We start from the raw sequence: 22,756 nt of genomic DNA, 5'->3' as shown, positions 1-22,756 counted from the left end.
CAATGGGGCCCAAGTGGCCATGGGCAAAGCCAGAAATGGAGATGGGGAATCTGGAAATTGCAGGGCTGAATTTGTTGAAGGCGGTTCTTCACCTGACAACACAGACATCTGGTGGAGGTCTTTCTTCCTGCTTGAACTGGTGTTACTGAAAATATTGCCAGCACTTGTGGGCAAGGAGCTATTTGCAAATAGTTGAGGCTGTGTAAAGGACTCTGGCTAAAATGGGGCAAAACTTGCCTTGTAAACACTGATGACTTGCAAGAACAGGACATTCCTGGGATCCAGTTGCTGCTGAAAACATGTCTGAAATTACCCTCCTCTAACTCACTTCCATAGCTGCTGTGTTGGTTTATGACTCACTAGTGCAGTTGAAGACTTTCGAAACAGTCTTGCTTGGCTCACAGCTGTGTCTCAGTTGAGTTTTTTTATTTTTATTTATGTGTTTGTTTGTTTTGTTTTGTTTGCTTGAGAATGACAAATTTGGCTTGTAGCCAAGTACCCTAGAGAGAGCATTGTCCTTTCTCGTGCTTCCTTAGTTGTGTTTGAGAGGCTGAAGGTACCTGGGACAACCAAGTCTCCCAACCTGGCAAATCATGAGGTTTGTTCAGCTTGAACAAACACAGCCTCTGTGCAAGGACTTAAATCAGCCACAGTCCTGTCCCTGCTGTTGCAATCCTGCATCTGCTGAACGCCCCTGGGAGAGCAGAAGAATGTGCTGTGGAGGTGGCACACAGCTTTCTATGCGGGCAGGGCTCAACCCATGCAGCAGCAGGAGCCTTGCAGAGACTTTTTGAGACTTCTTGTGGCTGATGGACATTGTTACGGAGCATCTCTGGTAGTTAGCTGTAATCTCTAAAAGCTGATTTTTGTGCCAGGAGCACTTCAGAGACTCAGGATGGATGAATGCCAGTCTGTATGACCCTGTGTTCTTGCTATATAGATTCGAGGGGCAAATGTGGGTCACATGACCTTGATCCCACTGGTGAAAAGATGAGAAAACTCCTGAAGGTTGGAGAGAATTTGCAGGAGGATCGATGGGATATCTTTTTCCCACCAGTTCTTGGTAGCTGGGGTCTTGTCTACACGTTTGTTTCAAATCAGGTGAAGAGAGAGATCCACAAATATGTGGCATCATCTCTTCAAGGAGAACTGTACCACCTCTCCAGCCTTAATAACCCACCCTCCCTTCCCCTGTGCCTTTAGCAGGCTCCAAAAGTCTCCTCTAAATCTCCCCTCAGTGTTCCAAGCCCTTTCCTCCATCCCCAGCAGAATCCCTCCTTGCTGCTGCAGGAGCTTTGCAGGGAGGAAGGAATCCTTCGCCATCTAGTGAGCAACGCTCACCATCACCGGCTGCCGCCGCTGGAGGAAGGGCTGGTCCGTGGCTCTGATGGAAAAATCCTTTTTCTCACCTCCAACATACCAAGCTAGAACCTGTATTGTGCTCTCTCACCCACCGTCAATAACATCTCGCTGACAGGCTTTTTTAGGCAGCAAATTACTCTTACATAGAGTTTAAGCATTTCACCTCCTGGGAGGACCACTGCTGCTAAAGCACGTGTTTCCTCTCCTGCTCTGCTTGGGATTGCAGTGGTAACACCAAGGGAGACGGATCGGTGTGACATGTTCATTTAGCTGTAGATGCAGTACAAAGTCCACAGTTGGTCTGTGGCTGTATTAGAAACAGAAACTCTCTGTGAGATACAATGCATGCACTGAGAAGGGAATTTTTTCTTGTATTTGTCTTTTTTCTTTTTTTTTTTTTCTTTCTTCTGGGATGCCCATAACTGTACAGGGTCCAAATTCCCTCTATCTCAATTTAAGAAATGTCTGATAAATGACTGCTCCTTTAGAGGGTTTCTAAAGGTTACCTGACATCTGCTGGGAGACACTAATGAGCAGGAAGCAGGGCAGGAGCTATTGATAGATCCATTCCTGCCTTCCTGTCGGTTTTCTATTGCCTGTCCCCTATTTTTAGCCTGTTTTCCAAAGGAAACAGGGAGCTGTGTGATTGCTCTGCCTCATCGGTCTATCAGTCCCTGCCTAATCACTCAAACAGGCAGGTTTCAGCCAGGTTTGTGTTTGGAATAGACTCCTATTGGAACTCTTAGTGTTTTGTGGAAATAAATAGCCAAGGTAGAGGGAAGAACCCCAGATCACTGCTCTGGCTGAAGGGAAGGTTGTTACACGAGCCCAGCACTTTTTCAAGTCCAAGTGAAGCCACGTACACATGGGATTCAGAAAATGGCATTTCATACATTCATTTATAAAGTTACTTGTTATTATCATGGCTCATTAGTGTGTTAACTATATAAAGTCTTTTATAAAATGTTATATTATTACTTGTGTTGCAAAAACATCTTCATAACCCCTCATTAGGAAGGAGATTCAGTGTGTCAAGTGCAATACAAGCTCGTAACCCACAGATGATCCCAGCCCCTCCAGTGTGGTGTTTATTCAGGCCACAGCCTGAATTTAAAGGCCACAGTTTATCTGTGCCACAGCCACTGCACAGTGTTATGTAAAATTCAGGAGTTGGATGCTCTTTTAGAAGGCCTATTTCAGAAAAATAGGGGAGGATTTTCTCTTTCGTTAAATCTGAGGGACATCACGAATTGGATGTTTGGCAGGGCTAAAGAAAAGCTCATTTCAGCTGAGGATGATGATACAATACTGATGCAATACTGACCCAAACATCTGTCAGTCAGTGTACTGAGACCCTCCAGAATGAGCTGTTGCAAAGCAGAAGTCATGAGTTGTGTTTATCCCTCCAGCTGCTTTACACCAGCTCTAAGTCAGTCACTGTGACTTGTTCTGCATTTATTCTGTGCGTTTCAGGGCTCAGGGGAGAGGTCAAGGGCTATCTTGAAGGTTAGGAGATGTGCTCACAGCCAAGGGCCATTCCTGAACTGTGTCAATATTTGGTCTTACACAGAAGATACGAGCAGGAGATAAGAGGGTTCTGAGACACATCCGCTGGGAAGGCGAGGCCAGGCATCTGATGAGGAGGATGAAGGTGAGGACAGTGGGGAAAAGGATTGCCCATAGTCCCACGTTGCAATGGAGGCATTACTTTGCAGCTCACTGATATTTCCCCTTGCTGGGTTGCATGTAGATGGAGGAGCCTTGTCACTCCTTAAAGGAAGGAATAAGCAGCCTGGCCAAGGTCAAAGAGCAAATCCTAGCTAAAACCCAGAGTCCCTGGACTTCAAACCCAAGTGCAACCCATTTGCTCCCAGTGTTATAACTGGGGAGCACCTGTAACCAGCTGCAAAGCACAGTGCTCTTTGGGGTGCAGCATGGCAGCTGGTTGCCCTTGCACCCTGCAAAGCAGAGGTATGCAATGGTCTGGGACCTAATAGATCCTATATTCAGCAGCCACTGTGAGAGGAAGGTTGAATTCCTGTAGTTTGAGCAATCTCAGGACTGTTGCACTGGGAGCTGAAAGGAAAGCTCAGAGGGCAAAAAGTATGGAATGTAATGTGAGTGTTAATACGGAGTTAAAATCCCGATAATTTTTAACTCAGGGGGAGAAACCTCTCCTGGCTCTTCCTTTCTCCCTAGCAAACTCACCCTGATTTCTATTAAATAGCTATTATGTAATTACAGTGTATATTGCCTACTTAAATGCCTTCTGTCATCTGATTTACATGATTGGGCTATTCATTCTTCCCTCTTCCACCTGTTTCTTTGTGCTCCAGAGCACCAGTAAACAGCCTGCGAGCTTTACCAGAGGAATGACTACAGCCCATAGCAACCCCTGCTCTGCAAATGGCAGGTGTTTTTGGGATGCTCAGTGGTTTGCAGGGAAACCTGGGCTTGGGGAGACCAGCTCCTCCTGAAGCCAAAGTTCAAAATACTGCAAAACTTCGCTAAGGTTTTGTTGGCAAAGGAATCCTGTCCCTGCACCTTGGCTGTGACTCAGGAGGTGCTGGAGTCTGATGGGCAATGGTTTAGTCTCTGCACAAAGAAGCAAGTGGGCTGGAAAGCTCCTTTTACTGTTCAAACGGATGTTTCCCCAGGCTCGTAAAATACTCAGTTTAAGTAGTAGCTGTATTTCTAAGGCCAGTCCCACACCTGCAACAACCTTGTAAATGGTGCTGGAATATATGGCTTTAAGACTCCTTGTAAAAAGTAAGATCAACACAAGATTTACACAGTTTTATGGAATTGTTTTATAAGCTATTTTGACAGTGAATCCTGCTATCAACATCACCTCTGGTGTTAATCATGGAGGAAGCATTTATCAGGAGCCAACAAAGATTAATGTAAACCCCTTTCCTAGGTAGTTGTTGGACTGAGCTGGTTATCTTTCAAAATCTGGGGCATCATTCATGCAGCATTCATGCGTGTTTCTCTTCACCAGGTCACACGTAGGTGGAAGAGCCTTGTTGCTCCTTAAAGGAAGGAATAAGCAGCTTGGACAAGGTCACATTAAACTGAGAGCTGAGGCTCCCCACTGCTAATGTGCTCTCACTGCTCACCTTCCACGTTAGCTCTCAAAGGCAAGAACTCAGGATCAAACTGGTACTTGCTCCGTGCTCCCAGGATGCTCCCAGTTTTCTCTGTAACTGCACCTGTGAGTGTAAAACCTGCTGTGCTGTGTCTGTCCTGCACCGTAGGCAAGACTCCTGTGGTAGATACAGGCAGATGCCTTGGAAAAAGCAACAGCAAATCAAGGCCATTGTATTTCCCCTGAGCGCTTTCCCAGAAGGATTGTCTGCAGGGCAGGGGATTTCCAACACTGCTGTGCTTTGTTTGCTGGTTGCCCCCAGTGGAGCTCTGTTTTCCTGATATTTGTCCAATTTTTCCTTCAACCCCAGTGGACTTTCTACATACCCAGCCTCCTTCAGCAAGGACTCCCTTGGATCCCCTGCTGCCCAAGATCCTCCTCATCCTCCTGCTTCAGCCTGGCTCCCAAAAGCTTCACCTGGTGGCTCTGAGTCCTGTGCTGGAAGAGAGTGAGCAGCTGCTCCCTTCCTGGTTTCTCCTAGTGACCCAGGATTTTGTAGCTTTCTGCCATCCCCTGCCAACCTGTTTCTCTTTTATGTACTTACAAGTCCTTAACAAAAAGCACAGGGACAGAGTATGTCTGTACTTCCAATTTCTTCATGTTCTGAAGGCACCTAGAGAGAATGGCTGGAGACTGAATGAGGTGCATGGTATTTTGGCATCCTCTGCTGTTTGCCCAATGTAATCATCATACTCAGGCAAATCTTGACCCTCTGCACAAAAGGGGTGTTCCATGCACCAAGTAACTGCTTTGCAGTATAAGATATGGCCACGAGATGTCTCTTTCAGCCGTACATGATTCCAGCCTGGGAAACAGGAGCCCCCCTCGATCACAAACTGTGCAGAAGCTTCTGGGGCCAGCGGTTGGCACCATCCCTGGTGAACACCCCCCTGCTGAAGTTAACAGGATTGGAGAGCAAAGCCATTTGTGTAGGCAGAGGTGATACCTGTTGTCAGGTCTGCAGGTATAGGTGGGAGGCAAAAAAAGCCCCATGAGCCCAAACAGCTAAACTTTCAAACACACAAGTTGATTTTCACTCCAAAATAAGAACCACCATCTTCAAACTGAGTCTTAGCTGAGAACAATCACTCTGAGAGTAATTGGATTTTGTTGGTTATTCAGATTTGTGGAGGAGAAACGTGTGACTGATACCTGTGGAGAAAAGGTAATGGCTTTATTGAGGAGAGAAGGGATAAGATTGTTGGTCAATGGAAGAGAGAAAGAGAGGAGAAAAGGGAGATGGATGGTTACTTGTTGTGGGATAACGGAGGCTTTACTGCTTCTGGTTTTAGGGAAATATGTGTGCCATAAAAACTAGTGAGTCTATGAGTTCTAATATGCAGCAGATGTGGGAAATTAACCTTATCATTTAACTGTATCTTGTAGGTTTCCCATGAGGGTCTGGACCAGAAAGCCAGAAATGGCATGATTGTTTTGTGAAAATGTTCTCCAGTTGGTAACTGAGTACATCAGATGAGTGGCAATACAATGTAATTGCCAAATCATAATTTTGGGTAGATTAACATCATAAACTGGCAACAAATTCCCAGCACAAAATTGACCCTGATCAAAAACTTGCCTATTGCTCTGAACACTATCAGTCCTTATCAAATGACCATTTTCCAGCTGAGAAGGTGCTGATGGCCATGCTGGGAAAAAATTACCCCTCAGCCAGTCTTCAGCTGGTTACCATCCCAACCTGGGACCAGAACCATTTCTGCAAGTAAGTGGCAAAATGTTTGTTTGATCTGGTAGCTGGAACCCTTTGTTGGGAGCTCACAATGTGTGAAAAAAAGAGAAGAAAAGCTCTGTCTGTAATGTAGCTGGAATGAATGCTTTCCTTGCCTGCCGATCAGAGCAGATTATAGTTCACCTGCTGTGAACTAATCTCTCAGGGAGAGGGTCAGTTGTTTGGATAGTGTTGCTAATGGAAGGCAAAACCTTTCTCTACATTCCCTCCTTCAGTGCTGGGTCTGTTTAGGAGATGAGTCAGTCCTGGGTTATTCATCAACTTAGTTAGGAGCTATCCACCCAAGTTCACAAGTACCACTAAAGCACTTTACAATTACAGGAAATTATACTTAGGAGCTAATGTTAAAACACAGCTCTCTGCTCACTTCTCCAACATGAGAGGCAGAGTGTCAGATTCGTGGCCTGCATTATTTCACTGTGCTGGAGAAAATACGTGGCAGGAATTTATTCCTTAACACACTCCTCTTTGTGGATCTGAGCTCCAGTAGTGCTGGGGGGACATTTTCCTGGGAGAGGCTGGGGAAGGGGTGAGGAAGTATGATGAGGAGCCTCTGATGGTTGCACCAGGTCCTTGGCTTGCTGCAGAAGAGCGTGTCAGAGAAGTGCTGTGGGCAGGAGCCCCTGGCAGCCTGCCTTGCTCACTGGGTACAGTGTGACGTGTCACTGCCAGGGCTCAGACACCAGGAGAGAGGATGGTGACAGTCCTCCCCTGGGTATGCTGTGCTTGCACTACCTCCAGGTCCCTTATCCTCAACCCTGGGCTCTTCACCCTGTAGGATTTAATGGGCAAGTACATATTGCTTGTTTTATTCATAGCCCTGCTCTTGTAGGACTGATGAATATCGTAGAATCATAGAATGGTTTGGGTTGGAAGGGACCTTTAAAGATCTTCTCATCCAACCCCTTTGCAATGAGCACTTTCAACTGGATCAACTCAGACCCCCATCCAACCTGACCCGGAATGTTTGCCCACCTCTCTGGGCAATCTGTTCCAGTGTGTAAAAAACTTCTCCCTTATATCTAATATGTGGGATTCAACCAATGAATTCCCTGTGTGAAGGCAGATGGCTCTCTCCATGCCTTGCCAGTCCCTCTGACCCATCTAAGGGTCATGCTCTGGACTCTTCTTGAGGGCCTTATGCCACCCCCTCTTCAGTTTAGGGTAGATTCAGCAGCAGAATATCCTCCATAGGTTTGTTGCCGTGTAGGAATTGTTCTCTGTCTGCACGTGGGCAAGTATTATTTGATTAGTTTCTTATTTTTGTATCACTTGCAACATGGGTTTTGGAACAAAGTCAATAAATGTACACATGGGTGTCAATAACTCATGTTTTTTTCTCAGAGACAGACCCTCTGTTTAGACAGTGATTTTTAATCCCACTTTAACTCCCATAGTCCCAATGAAATGATAATTAAAAGTCTTCTTTATGGTCTTTGTAACTGCTTAGTCAATGGTTTGTACTACTGAATTTTAGTGAGAGATTTTTTGAAAAGGAATATTTTTTCAACTATGGCTTGCAAGACGTAGTTAAAATGACAAAAATGTTGAAAAGCAAACCATTTAATACTGTTCCTTTTAGCCTTTTGTTGTTTTACTTCTGGACTCTGCAACACCAGCATTATTAGCCAAGGGCTCTCAAGGAGAGTGATTTACCAATATCGAGCCCACCCACCTTCAGCTGCCCAGCTTTGAACGTCCAAGATGCCCATCTACAGCAGGGTCCACCCATGTGGGCCTCACAGGCAAAAGCAAGCTCAAAAATCTCATCTCCAGATGCTTATACCATGTTCCCATGTATTCTGACCTACAGAGACACACAGAGGTGCTTAATTGTGGACCTATTTTTGTTAGACAAGATACTGGTTCTAGGACAATGAAGCTTTCCTTCTTCCCCCACGAAACCAGCCCATCAGTGGGATTTTGATCATGATGTTATCATCTTTTCCTTCCAAGTGACCAAAAAGGTATTTTCCATTCAAACCCCTTTTATAGGAAAATTTATAGCTATGGGTAATGATAGATCTTTTGGGGATGTACCAAAGATGTATATTTTGCTCTCATGCAGCCATTGAGCAAGGTCTGTATTTCACTGCCTTCTGTTTAATCCAGCCTTCTCCTGGGGACACGCAGCTGCAGTGGAATATAGATATTTTACCATCTGAGGCCACTTGCCTTATGATTAAGAGGAGGTTCTTCAGTGCTAGCAAGATGATCATCAATTTTATGTCCTGTAATTTCTCTGTCCTTAACTTTACAACATTTCGATAATTTGCCTCTGATTTAGTAGCTTAAATTTGTCTGTGAATCTGTTCTCCTGGGAGTGTAAGAAAACATCTTTAAATCGTTCTTATGTGGAGAGACACTTGCAGTATTTTTTTATTAATATTATTCATTACTTTTATGACAAGTGAAAGCCATGACTGAGGTACTGAGCAACCACACAGAGACCTGAAAAGGAAGAAAAAAAAAAGAGAGAGATAAAGAGAGTGTAGGAGTCACTGTCAGCTTTTTGTACACCCCAGATCCAGCAGTGTCTGTGATATTGCTGGAAATCTGGAATTAAATCTGTATCTTCCTTACTAGGCTGGTGCTTTAAATGTCAGCATGCTCTGTTTCCCTCCGATGTGACTAATTTTTTTAATTTTCAGTTCTGTGAAACCCCATTTTTCACTCCTTCAAAGTACTTAGAATGATAGATTCTTGCTTTTATTTAGGTTGTCACAGGGACATGAGGATGCTAAAATACCAGAACAAGTGTTTGTGCTCTCTATCTCTGCCTGCACTGGGTTTTAAGAAAAAGATAGTAGTAATTCCAGCAGTGTCAGGTCCAGGGACCACTGTCCCTGGAGTCACACAGGTGTCCAGAGCTGTTTGCTGCAGTGGATGCTCTGTTAGTACTTTTACGTTAATAAGGAGCTGATCATGATAAAATCCTCATCCTGTGGAAGCAGGACAAGACAAATCCTGACTGCCCTGAAGTCTTTGTGTTGGCCTCCGTGGGGTTTGGTGTCAAACCGCTGGAGCCCAGTGTTATAATTCAGGGTTGCTGGAATAGCAAGCAATAATCATTACTGGGATGTGACCGTATAAACCCTCCAACAACTCTAAAAGCTGACCTTAGGAACAACAAACCCTCTTTAATTCCTGTAACTGTCTCTAGATGGCACTATGGCAGTAGAAGTTCTGCAAGGAGAAATTTGAAGGGAACGAGCAAGGAGCCAGGAGGCTGCGGGCTCCTGCCCTCTGCCAGGATGTTCCTGGGCTGCAGGAGAAAGAGATCGTATCAATTTTTTTTAGTGCCCCACAAGACATCAGTCAAAACAAGTCAATTTATTTCTTTCTCGGGGGTTAAAACTAGTTTTATGATGCAGAGGAGATTAATTTCTTACAGCATCTCTACATGTTTCATAGCTGGCAGTACAGCAGAAATGAATCCATTTCACCTTCATCATCCTTTGCAGATTTTCCACAAACTATTTCCCACAGGGAAGGATTCGTCTTTATATACTTCCCACCTTACCTCAGGTTTTGAGGTGTTATTTTTCTGTTGGCATCAGGTGCTTCTCTGTGACTTAAACCATCAAGAGCATGGAAATATTACTAAAGCCTGAATTTTCTACATTTAAAATTGGCTCAATTAGAGTCCTGGTGAGATAAAATATTCTTCTTTAAGACAGAAGGATTGGTGGCAAATCATGCTAATGAAGTATTTAAAAACCTAAGAGAGACAATACTTAAAGGGCTAACAATAAGAGGATGACAGAGGAACAGGGAATGTACAAATAGCAGGGTAGCATTGCATTTTTGGTTTACATGTTGGTTCATGTAATTGAAGCAATGTTATTGCATCTATCAGGAAATCACTTGTGCTCCTGCCAGAGCAATTCCAATGCTCTGTGAGTTCAAGTTAGCCTTATTGTCTTGCTTTTCAAATGCTGGTTGATTTTTCAGTAGTTAGACTCAAGGAATATATTCTCCCCAGGACAATGAATTGTTTTACTTCTTTCATAATAATTAAAATTAAAAAAAAGAAAAAAAGGAGCAGTCTTACTTTACAGCTGCTGACTTCAGTACTGGGTGAAGCAAGAAGCTGAAGGAGAGCCCTGTCTTTGGGCAGATGAGCAGACCTGTTTGTTGCCTTGTGGGCCCTTTTGCTGCAGAGGAAGAAATGGTATCGTGGGTTTGGCAGCTGCAGGGCAGGGTTTAGTTTCAGCATCCTGTGATGAGGTTTGGGATGCTGAACTTTTCCCAAGGTGTTCTCACAGCCTGGTTTTAGGAATCCGGTTAAGTATGGCCATCAATGTCCACAGGTAGGTGCTTCCAGATAGTGAGTGAAAGCACCTAAATTCAGTGGGTTTAGGTAGAAATGGCTTATCCTCCTTCCTAAGTTTGGATCCTCACAAATTATTTCAGTGCCTCCTCTCCCTCGTACTTCAGTGGGAGCTATGGATCTATCTGAGGAGGTGAGCCTTGGTCAGGGGAGGGTTGTGCCCATAAATTCAGTTTCAGCTGAGCCATCAGTCTGCCTGAAGAAGTCAACAGCCAAATACTGAAGCTGACATGAAACCCATAATTAGTGGAGAAAAGAAGCAGGAACATTTCTTTATAGGGAACAGTCATGGAAGATACAGGCTCAGTTAACTTCCAGGAATTACCTTTCCACCAGCCTCTTGACCTTAGATTTTAAAAGGTGGCTTCCCTTTCCAGATATATTACTTGAATTTCCCAAGGAGAACGCAGTTCTCCATCCCCCCTTTCAGTGGTGTTGCATGTCCAACATTCAATTGCCCCTTCGGAGCAAGGGTGCTTCTGCCACAATGGGGACAGCTGAAGAAAATTAAGGAGACAGCCCCAAACAATTGCAGAGCATGTGCAGAGCATGTGTGGAAGTGCTGATGCTCTGGGACGTGTGTCCTTGTAAGCCCCCAGTCTGTCCCCACCACTGCCCTGCTCGGTGCCCTGCCAGGTGTCAGTCCCTGGGAGCTGTGCTGGTGCACTACAGGTTGTCCCTGTGACATCTCTTTGTGCACATGAGTTAAGGTCTGAGGTTCTGTTCTCATGGGGATGTCCTAGAGCAACCAAATCCTTTGCTTCCCCCCACTTTACACTCATACTTTGCTGTTGATGCTCCTCAGCCCTTGGAGGCCATCACCCCAGGGCAGAGCTCAGCCCCAGTTAGGATCTCTGCTGCTCTTCACCCTTGCTATGACCTCAGGACACCAACGCGCTCCATGCCTAAAGATACATGTGTTTTTCTTGGAAGAATGAGGAATTTAGGAACCATCATGCAGGTCCTGGGTGTCACAAGTGCCTAATGCAAAGCAAGAAGGTGCTCAGAAGGTTACGTGGCACCTTTGGAGTGGTGTGGCTTTGCTCTCATTGCTGCCTAGTGCAGTGAGAATCACTGGTCTGGAGCTAAACCCTGGGGAGCTGGGACAATGTGCCTTCCCGTCAGCAAAGTGGGAGGAGAGGTGAAACACCTATGCAAAAAAATTGTGCAAAAATTGATTGTGCCTTTCCAAATGCTGATCTTTGGAAATTGCCTGTCCAGTGTGAGCACACAGCAGCTTCAGGCAGGCAGCCAGCTGCAATGGAGCCATTATTGTTATTATTGCTACTATTACTATTATTGTTATTTTTATATATATTTGTTATTATTGTTATTATTATTAGTTGTTGTTGTTGTTGTTTTTGTTTAAAAATATAGATGCAGTGCTATAAGACAGCGTGTTAACTTCGGCTGATCAACCACTGTTTGGGATGTAAGCAGAATGTTAGGGGGCCTTTCCATTAACTGATGAGTGAAACCAAAGGAAGAAATTATCCTTTGTACTAAAAATCCATTTAGCCATTAGATCCCAGTATTGAAAGCATAAAGGAAGGGTTATTTTAGCTTTCAGCTGACCAGAAAATGCCAGTTGGAAGACAACAGGAGGCTCCCTTTCACAATGTAAGAGTCCTTTCTTCCCTGGATGAAGGGAGTGTTTCTGGCTGTGGCCTCATGCTGCTTGTGTGTGTTTTGTTCTTACTCTGGACTGAAATGCTCCTGTTAAAAGGTGGAAAACTAATCTAATTACACATGACATAAATAAAATCTTGCTGTACATGAGCACAGTATTTATCTGGAATAATTTTTGAGTTATTTTGCTGTTTTTGCTGTACCCTAAAGCAATTTCCTTGCAACAGCCAAGTCCCATCCTTGCACAAAGCACAAGATTTTTAGGGAAAATTAATATCATACCAATCACTGGTAGGCAAAAGGATAAATAACCTGTCACAGGCCATGGTACAGATCACATTAGGGCCTGACCTGCTCCAGCCCTGGTGCCAGACCCAAGCCTGTGGGAATGCAGAGGCTGATATCTGCTGTTGGAGTGCTGCTGCTGTTTGCAGTGTTACAGCTTGAGTGAAAAATGAGAGATGCAGAGGTTAAAGGCCACCCATGGGGCAGCACACTGGGGGTTCAACCTTATTACCGGGGCTGGAGATCCGTGTGCTTTGCTGTCCCCATCAGCTCCCACTGCTCACTTTGTGCCTCCAGGATCCAAATTACCTGGCAGCCTGTGGGAAAACACCTCTTCTGCTCCTGTGCCAGACCCCCCCCCCAGCAGCAGTTCTTGACCTGTGTTTGAGCAACATGTGTTTAAAGAGCAGCACTTCAGCTGCCCTGTGGAATTAAGCTTGAAGAACGCTGTGGTTTTGGGGTGGAGAATCATCAATTTTCTATTATTTTTGCAAAGGACAATGGGTGTTTGGGATAGCTTTTCTCACAGTCTTTGGCTCTGGACTTAGCATAAATTCCTGTCAAAGCCACCCACCTACGGAACGCTCTGATGCCAGAGTGAATTTATATGAGGATATTTTGTCTAGAGGACAGAGCTGCTGCTTAATCTAGAGGCAGGATGATTTAACTAAGCACAATTACATTTATTTTGGAGTTGCAATAACTGACAGCAGTTTTGGACACAGAGTAAGACTTCCAAGCAAATGCTTTCAGTGATGTGGAAATATTTCTCAGTGTGTTTTTGAAATGCGCTGTTCCTGAGGGCTGTGTTGGTTGGGTGAGGTTTCCTTCACTTGCTCATCTGGTAACAGAACACTGGACGCCTGGCTCATGAGTCTGCCCTTAAAAATCTAAGCTCTTATCAGTGCCAGCATGAGGATTTCAGCAGGCACTGAGATGACTCATGTCAGAGTCTTCTCTCAAGATCTTTTAGTTGCTGACACGGTTCCTAACATAAAGATATTGCATGTGAAGTGTTCAATACATACTGGTGCCACTGGTTCTTGGTTTAAACTGCAAGCATTTATGCTCAGCATGTTGCATGGACTGCTTTGCTGTCTCCAGTAGCCTTTGGGTGAAAGAAGGGACCATCTCCTGGTCTCTGTGGAGCTGGTCCACGGGTTAGGAGTGAAACAGCAGACCCCCATTCTCCTGATTTCATGGGGCTGAGGTGCCTCCAGCCCCTTGAATTCTGCAGGAGGGACCCAGCAGGACTGGTGGTCCTCACCTCCGCCACACTGTCCCAAGTTCGCTGTCCATCATGTCAGGAGCTCGTCCTGTTTCACACACTCACAAGAGTGCACCTTCTCCACAGTAGCATCGTTAGGACTAATTGGATAATGATGTTGCTGGAATGTTTCCTTTCCCCCAAAACAGCTAAGCAATCATTGCTTTTCATTGCCAAAATCTGGAACCACCACGACATCCCTCCACTGAGGTGCTTTTGGCAGTTGGGAGACTTTTCTTTGTTTTTAAATATATCACCTCCTTTTCTTTCCTCTACCTCTATTCCATGGCCATGTTCTAGCTGCCAATATCAATAAGTTAAAGTCAGCCTTTTAATTCAGAAGAGCTGTTTGCAAGATGCAGCTTTCAATCATCTTTCATGGGAACGGAAGGATTCCCATGGCAGCGAAAGAGAAAAGCTTGGGGTCTGGCAGACTGATGATGTAGCTTCAGACAGGAATCTGCTTGCTTGTTTGCTTGTTTGTAGTAAAATCCCTTCCCTTCTCCTTGCATATATCACTAAGACAATAATCAGGTTTTGCAGCAAAACATTCCCAACATTTTTTTGGCCAGAATTGCATGTGCAGCTCCAGTGTCACAGAGCATCTGTGTGACCTGCTGCCTCACAGCTGTCTGAAAAAGCTGGGCATTCTCTGCATTTTGTAAGATTTTCAGAAATCCAAGCCTGGTCTGTTAGATTTTTTCACTCTCTCATCTTGTCCCAGTTGGCATCAGAAAATTTTCCCAGAGGCAGCAGGTAGCATGAAACAGAGCTGAGCTGTGTCTGGTCATACTTGAACTCCACTTACTGTAGCAGTGAATCTCCATAAAAAGTCTATTCCACATTGGGTTTGCAGAACACCCAACTTTTTAAAGGAATCTTTTACTAATGAGTTCATTCACCTCAATAGAAATTACTCTGCAGAACTGGGCACTAGTTTTTATCTGTCCTTTGAGCCCACCAGCAGAGCACACAATCACTCCCAAAGCAAACACATTCCACTGTGACTACCAGCAGATGGAATAGCAGGCTCTGTTGGCATGGGTGAGGTTATTGCTTGAGAAAAAGTGCAGTATTGGACCCCTAAGGAGTGAAGGTCAGCAGAAGACGGGGCTGACAGGATGATATGTGCACTCTGCAATTCCACTGTGTCCACTACCCACTGCACGGCCTGCTAACATCTCACCCTTGCCTTTTTTATGAAACAATCCGTATGCTTTCAGCTCAGAAATAGAGCTCTTTTGAAGTTTAAAAGCAGTTATGTCATAGCTGAAACAGCTGTTCAACAACCACCCAAGCAAGCGGCAGTTCCCTGTGCTGCCTTTCCAGAGCTGAGCCGGCTTTGTGCGTCCGTGTGTCCCAGCACAGAGGAGTGCAGGAAGCACAACCAGCTGGAACAGTATTTCAGAGAATGCCTGTGGATGGGTTTAACCTCCACAACATGGCACTGCCTGAAAGCTGGTGCACAGTGGACACTGCTCTGTCTGTGCTACCCTGTGATCAGCAGACAGGGAGCAGATGTGGACTCTCCCCCACCGCTTACAGGTATTTTTCAAGGTGGGAAGAACTGCCACATTTGACCATTTCATGGATTTCACAACCTTGTTGCAACACAAGCGTACAACCCTCAAACCTCTGCACCTGTGCATTCAGGGAATTCAGGCTGATGTTTCTGCTATTTCCTCACAACTGCTGGCCCAGGGCTTGTGCCTTGCTGGTGTCAGCCATGGCGTGGGCTGACAGCCCCAGTGAGGTCAGCAGGACAGTGTGGCCACCCACAGCCCTTCACATGGCTCCTCCAAAAGCTTGGTGCCAGCTCACAAAAACATCAGAGTAAAATAAGACCCTCAGAGAGATCTTCTACAACTTATAAATCCCCATCACAGCTCTCCCACCCACCAGTGTCAGTCAGGCTTTGCTTCCTTCTGAGAGGCTGGTACCCAGGCTGCCATTGCACCAGGCAGGCGGGCTTCAGTGCCCATAGCTCATGAGCATCACCTTGTAATTCCATCCAATTTGATGCTCTAGGTGTGACTTCAGACTACTGTCATGGAAGAAATAACAGGTAAAAGAGAGTACAATTTACAGAAATGAAGCTGGAGATGGCGCCTCATTTCTCCCAATAAAGAGAACAGAGGGCTGCAGACAATTTCATCTTCAAACACTGGGTCTTACTGTTGAAGCCAATTTTTCAAAACAAACCACAAGTCAATGACCTCTGGCATGCCACAAGATGTGAATAACAGCATAAATACATTCCTGTCAGCCTACTTATGGACATTTCTCATAATATCTCGGAACAGCACAGAAGACCACACTGAATATGAAGTTTCCATGATTAACCAATGTTTTGCAGTGCTGTGATTATGGTTTAACCAAAAATTATTGCTTTGGTTCAGCACTTCAGCATCATCATCATCAAATTATCACATTGCAATATTTTGCTCTACGCAGTCATTGCATTCAAAGCAGTGTTTGCTAAAAGAGAGAACTGAGTTGAGGTCTTCAGCACTTCTGAAGTATGGGAGGGTTGCAAGGAGTTTGATTAGTCCAAATGGACTTTGAGGTCCATAATTTGCACGGGCCTCCATGACAGAACTTTTTGAGTACTCCTTCATTCTGAATTTATAAGGCCTGTTAGTAAAGATAATTGCTAATGGATGGGCTCTATCTAAATCAAAGTCCAGTTCCTGGCCTCAAAACCAGGATGAACAGGGGAATGATGCTGCTAGGAGAGAGGAAGGGTGCAAGTCAACAAAGAAACTATAGTCAACAGTCTAAGCAACATTTTCATTTAGCGTAGAAATGTTGATGTTTTTCATTCATTGACATTTAAACTGCTGTTTATCAATGACAGATGTGTTATTATTTGGGCACTTCAAAAAATTTGAAAATTTGGTTGTTTTGTGTTTTGTACAAACCATGGTGGTTTTTTTTAATTTTGAACTTGCAGTATGGAAGCACACTGTAACAACAAGACATTCCAAACCAAAGTTAAAAGCAACATATTTCTGTCTCATAGCAGATCATTTTGAGTTTATCTGAGGTATAGCTAGCTGGCTAGATATAAAAAATATAAATGCCAGCCAAGGTTAGGGATGTCCACTGAATGCCTCAGCATCACCTCAGTCCTGGAATTTTGACCAAAATATGTTATGCAGATAATGATGGAGGGCTACAATTCCATGAAATAGTAATTTTTGAAATGGTCAAGCTCTGGGCTGATCCTGCAATGGAGGTGTTTTAGGTGGAGACTATAGCCCGTTTTGCACCTTGTCCCAATTTCCAGCTTGCCTGGGAGTCCCTGCCACATCAGAGGTATTTTGTGTGGTCACTGCAAACACTGGAGCTGCTCAAACACTGAATATGAGTCAGTTGTTGAATTTTGGGTTTGGTTTTTAAATGATTTTGAAGTGGGTCTCCCTTCATAGGAGATAAACTGAAATGCCTTTGCAAACATTACCCATGCAACTGCATTCTTAGGGCAGAAGCTGACTGGGACCAAGCATGAGAGCATCTGTTAAAATAGCAGGCAAGTCACTTAAGCTGGAATTATTTCTCTAAGGGCCGAGTCAGACTGGGTGGCACCATCGAAGGAGGCAAGTTTGGGTGACGGCTTTCAGACAGTGCGTGGTACTTGAACTGAATCCTACCTTGAATGTTTTTAAAGAGAGAAAATGGGGAGACAGTGGACTGCATACATTAGCTTTGTACCTTTTAAAGAATTTCATCTCGTGGTTGGAGAAACCCTTAACCCTGCAACACTTGAGTGAATGTTGTGACAGGAACCCGTCCTGGTTCGACTACTTGACTGGCATTACACAGAAAGACCACTTCAGAGCTGAACTGTCAGGTCAAGCTTAAGAAAAGATTTTTAAGACATTTATTTTTTGTTCTAATCCTCTATTTTATTTCTAAGTTTACTCTTTTGGGCAAATTTCACATAGCCTGCTTTTATGGAAACAGCTTCTTTAAACACTAAAAGAAAATTATGCCCTTTGGTGCTTTTAATTCACTGTCTTTGCAGTAATTCATGCCAAAAAAAGGTGGCAGGGGAGCCCTTATAAAGCTTTATTAATTGAAATAAATGAACCATGCTTTGGAGAACAGTGTACCATAGAGGAAGGGCTGCCTTCTGAATCCTGCTCCCATAGATGTCCCTTGTGATTTCAGGCATGTCGTAAAATCCACTGTCCACCTCGTTTTCCCACCTTATTAAGATGAGGCTGAGGTTGTTCTTTACCTGAAACCCCTGGGCATTGTGAAGTCCGACTCAGGGCTTCAGAAGAACTTGGAGGACCAGGAATTTTATTTTGAAAACCATAGCAAGCACTAGCCTTTCCCAGAGAGTGGCATTTATGAGCTTACTTTCATTAGTCCCTTAGCTTTTTCTTTTTCATTTGAATCTGGAAAAATGTGTTGAAAGTCATTTCAGGGGGGCCTCTGGGAGAAATCAAGCTTCTTGCAGAGTGGGAGCTCTAGGGGATCACAAGTGGTGAGGTCAGCTCCCCAAATCCACCCAACAGGAATAGAAAAACCTCACTGGTTTGAGGATGGCCTCAAAGCCTCCACTGGCTTTAGGTTGGACCCAAACACTTGACTTTTTCCCAACTCTTTCATTTGTACATTCAGTCTCAGAGAAAAGGGAAGGTGAGAAAGAGAGACAGAAGTATGTGTCTGCTCCCCTCCTCCTCTCCTTCTCCCCAAAGATCATTTCCATCCATCCAACTTCTTTCCCAGATATGGTATCATTTGCTTCTGTGACTAATCTCTGGGTAGGAGAAAAAATTATTTTGAAAGTTCAAGAGAAACATAAGCTGCACATTTATAAGTGTTTTTCTCCTCTTCCTTGGCTCTGAATGACCAGAGTTTTATTATTCCTCTTGACTTCATGCTGAGATAGGTACTTTCCTTTCAAGCAGGGCCTGCTGCTGGCAGCAGGCAACAGAGGCTCCAAACCTGGGATACTCTTTTCATGTCTGAGTCTTCCATTAACACCAATACTTTAACCTTTTCCACCCCTCCACCCCCATTTGGTGTTAATGCTTTTGGATAAAGATGGCCCAGGAAGGTTGAGGTTTCAAGGAAAAGTAAGTATTACGAAGACAAACCAACCAGGGCTCAGAATTTTACTCTCCACATGCATCATGATCTCACTTCATGTGTCTTTTTACAGGCCTGCTCCAGCACACAGAGAGACCCAGATGTTGGTGTGTCATCATGAAACCCGCAGTGATGGGGAGCCAAACTTACCTCTAGTCCCAGCTCTTCATGGAGAGATGTCCCTGGGGGACCCAGCAGTGGCAGATCAGACTCAGTGACACAAACAGGGTCAAGAACAGACGTTTGGCTCTTCATGAACTGCTTGGAGGAAAAGGCAGCAGCAGGGTAAGGTTACTGTGTTGTCTGGTTCCTGCCCTCAGGGCCACGCTTGGCCCATGCACAGCCAGAGAACGCAGCCAGCATTGTCCATCATACAACTACACAACCACCACCACCGTGCCTGCAGAGCACACATTGTCTGAACTAATGGGCCTTCAAGAGGATCCTTCTGTTTGAGAGATGATATCACAGATTATATCTGTGTTCACTTTTGGTCTGGACCGTTGCTAAGAGAAAAACAATTCTTGGCAAATTCCTTGAAGTGCTTGCTTCCTACGGTTTGGATGAACACAGTTTGTTCAAGAAAGTTGGGTAGGTGTGAGTTTCTGTCTGTTCCCCTTTTGAGAATTATTTTTGCCAGTGCAAAACTGAAGATAATAATGCTCCCATTAAAAATGAGGTGAACGCTCAGGCTAACTTGAGTGGGTGGAAAGGACTTCAAACAGGATGAATCTGGGGACAAACCTATTCTTGCCAAGACAAACAGCTGCAGAGATCTCTGGAAAGAAAAAGGGCCCTCCAGCACTGCTGTTCAAATAATTCAGACGCATAGGGCTGGTTGAGGCTATGTATCTATCACATTATAATTAAAACCAATGGCTTTCATATGAAGAGAGAAAAGGTGCATCAGAAGTCATGAAAGAGGACTGGAGAACTGATATCATTAGGACAACAAACTGATATTCCTTAGGACAACAAAGATATGGGATGAGTGCAAACCAAAGCAGAAAGCTCTCACTCTTCGTCCTACATCTGTCTTTCATTTGCTTTGCCTCTATCTGCCAGTTGTTGATGTTTTCTCACATTATCTTGGTCCCTTTGTTCAAACTGCATTTCATTCCAAGAAAGCAGGGAGCTCCAGGTGTGAATGAGGGCTGTGAGCGTGAACTCACTGTCGCAGTTATTATTGTTATCATTCCTCTGAAAATCAGCTTGGTGGAGGTTTGGCTCTGTGCAATTTGTTCTGCCATTTTAACCGTATCCTTGTTAAATGTAGAAAATGGAATGAAAATGTGGAAAATGAAGTGCAGTGCTTTGAATGATGGCTTGCACACAAAGGTGCAGTCTTAGCTAACAAAGTGCTGGTGTACTGTGGAGCAAGGTGTTCGAGGTTGCAGGTTTGGGACTCAATTGCTGCTCAAATGAGTCAGGTGCTCAGGACTTGCTGTGCTTCTTTTTAATGGGAGAAACTGTATGTTAAGAAAGTTAATACAGAATTTGAAATGCTCAATAAAGTTTCAGTGGTCTTTATTTTAAGACCCCTGTGATATTAAGTAATTGTATTCCCACCATTCAACTATTTAGCAATCTAAACACATACTATTTTCCCCATTACTATTGTTTCCATTATTGGCAGTAGACTTGTGGATGTCTGGTTATTTTTGTCTTTGGACATTCCCTGTGTACATCCAACTGGGCCCTGATCTTTTAATATATTTTTCAGCGGTTCCCTCTGCTCCCACTGGGCCCCTGGAGATGTTGTGGAACTCCTTTGTGTGTATTGGATGAACACATCTCTGGGATGAGCCTGGAGCAGACAACTGCCATAACATTAAGCTGAACTCCAGTTTTCCCCCCAGCTTGGCATGATGTGTTCATTCCCTCCGCAAATCAGGTGCAGCCAGCAGGAACAGCTCAGCCCTGATTCAGTGGGGATTAAGAGCACAAACAACGGTGTGTTTCTCCTCAGATCCTGCCTAAAACACATTTGCCTGCCAGTCATACTGTAGCCTCATTTGTGAAATGATGATGGCTGTGTGATCAGTGTGCTGGAACTGTCATTTGGCTAATAATTTTTGAAACTGTTCACATACGGTTGGAGGTCTCAAATATAATAATTTTTAGGAGTTTCATGAGAAAAAGCATCAGGAAGTACAGATAGAAGGAAAGCTCTATTAGTACCTCTGCTCAGGGAGAGGTAAGAAGTTCAATCATTAATAAGTACTGACATATCTGCAGTGAGTTGAAGGGGACAGGTGTGCTATGAAAAAAACAAAAATAACCCAGAAGTCTTCATTAGCTCGTTGCTTACAGCAAAACATGCTTAAAGAAAAAAAAAGAGACTTGCCAAAAGAGGAAGATACAGAGGCATTTTGTGTTTAAGTTCTCTGCTAGAAAATGACACCCCCCACCCCAAGAGGCAAAATGTCTCCCGAGTATTTTTTACCCCATTTAAACGCTCATCAGAAAGAGAAGACAACAACACTCGCATTGTAATTTAAGAACGGTTAAAATAAAAATAAATTAATAGACAAACAAAACAACCAGCAAATATGGCAGCAGGATGCAGTTGGATACTTATGCACTGAGCTTCTCTGCAGAAGCCATCCATCCTTAGCCTGAAACCAAAGAGTGGTGCAGGACAGCGCTGCAAACCTCTGCTCAGGGACACCTGCCTGTGGCCTGCAGGCCCACGGGGATCCCTCACCTAATTCTGCAGTTTGCAATAGGCAGAGAAAAGGTGTTAGATACATTACAAGTACAGCCAGCAGCCTGTACTCTCAGTGGAAAATGTTCAAAGGTCACAAGCTGAAACAACAGGAAATCACAGAGCAGACATGGAGAGCACGTAGAGGCCTAATTTACCTAAATACTCCTTCCAACCCACTCAGCGTGGGGAGCACTTGTGGGTGGCACTCAGGCGGTTTGGGAACTGGGAAGCACTGATCCGAAAAGGAGATAGGCTGCTGGATGGGAACGTAGATACTAAGCCAGTCCACAAGAAACCCAATCTTCTGCCCTAAGCTTTTCCCATCACAGCTTCCCCTCTTCCTGGTGCAAATCTATAAACAGGAAGATCTCAAGTTAGAGCAGAAAGCTGCAATTACAGACTGGGAGCACAGGGAGAGGTCAAGGGAAGGAGAGGCTTAAGGAAACAGCACCACTGAGCCAGGATCTGGCACTGCTGGCTGAAGGTTTGTCTCGTTTTCAGACCTGTGGCTGAACGGGACCCTTAAGAGCAAAAGGATTTGGCAGACTGGGACTGCCCATGGCCAGGGATAGCCCTTGGATGGACCACACAGACTCTCCAGATGGGCTGTGACTCCAAAGACAGGATGGCAAGCAGCTTTGACTGTCTGGTTGGTATTTCAATAGATGGGCTCTTTTTAACTTTGTTTTTTAGAGAGTTTCCCTTCTATTTTGCAACAGCAGTTCCTTCCTGTGCCAGGGGTAGCTCATTCAAACCAGCTCAAGTGTTTATACCTCCCACCGCATTTCCTACAGTGGGTATTTCTAAAACAGCCTCGCTGGTGGAGTCCTCTCAAAATAACGTGTTAAAGACCAAATGATTTAGCACATAATTAAGGAGTAAACAATGATGTTGCGATCAGCAAGAAGTCTGCAGTGTCAGCTGCAAGGCAGGATTTGCATGCAAGAAATATGCCAAGAAAAATGAGTAAATCTCTGTGTCTTTGTGTCTTGGTGTGGAGAGGTAGCTTCTGCTCCATGCCAGATGGAGACACAACTCCAGGGTAATTTTATTTTATTTTTTTTCTGCTGCCAGCACAGCAGCAAAAACAGCAGTTCCAAGGACACCAACAATTTGCAGGGGAGAAAAAAAACCTTCCTGCAGCCACCAGGATTGGATGCTTCTTCTGG

At 44.5% G+C, this 22,756-nt stretch overlaps 2 long non-coding RNA genes across 3 annotated transcripts in view; both read left to right on the top strand.

Moving 5' to 3' along the window:
• LOC113967542 overlaps positions 1-22,207 on the top strand; it is a 211,833-nt gene extending 189,626 nt beyond the window's left edge. For both annotated transcript variants that reach the window (XR_003534209.1, XR_003534208.1), the window contains exons 3-4: positions 18,951-19,162; positions 22,089-22,207. This is a non-coding gene — a long non-coding RNA (uncharacterized LOC113967542). The remainder of the gene's footprint in view (positions 1-18,950; positions 19,163-22,088) is intronic.
• LOC113967543 lies at positions 2,931-4,463 on the top strand. Its single transcript, XR_003534210.1, has 2 exons — positions 2,931-3,013; positions 4,364-4,463. It is a non-coding gene; the product is annotated as an uncharacterized LOC113967543 (long non-coding RNA).
• Positions 22,208-22,756: the final 549 nt, after the last annotated feature.

Source organism: Neopelma chrysocephalum, unplaced genomic scaffold (genome assembly GCF_003984885.1).
Source record: "Neopelma chrysocephalum unplaced genomic scaffold, ASM398488v2 Primary Assembly neopelma1_64, whole genome shotgun sequence".
Lineage (NCBI taxonomy): Eukaryota > Metazoa > Chordata > Aves > Passeriformes > Pipridae > Neopelma > Neopelma chrysocephalum.
Note: the sequence above shows the minus strand (reverse complement) of the source record. Positions and strands in the feature narration are given on the sequence as shown.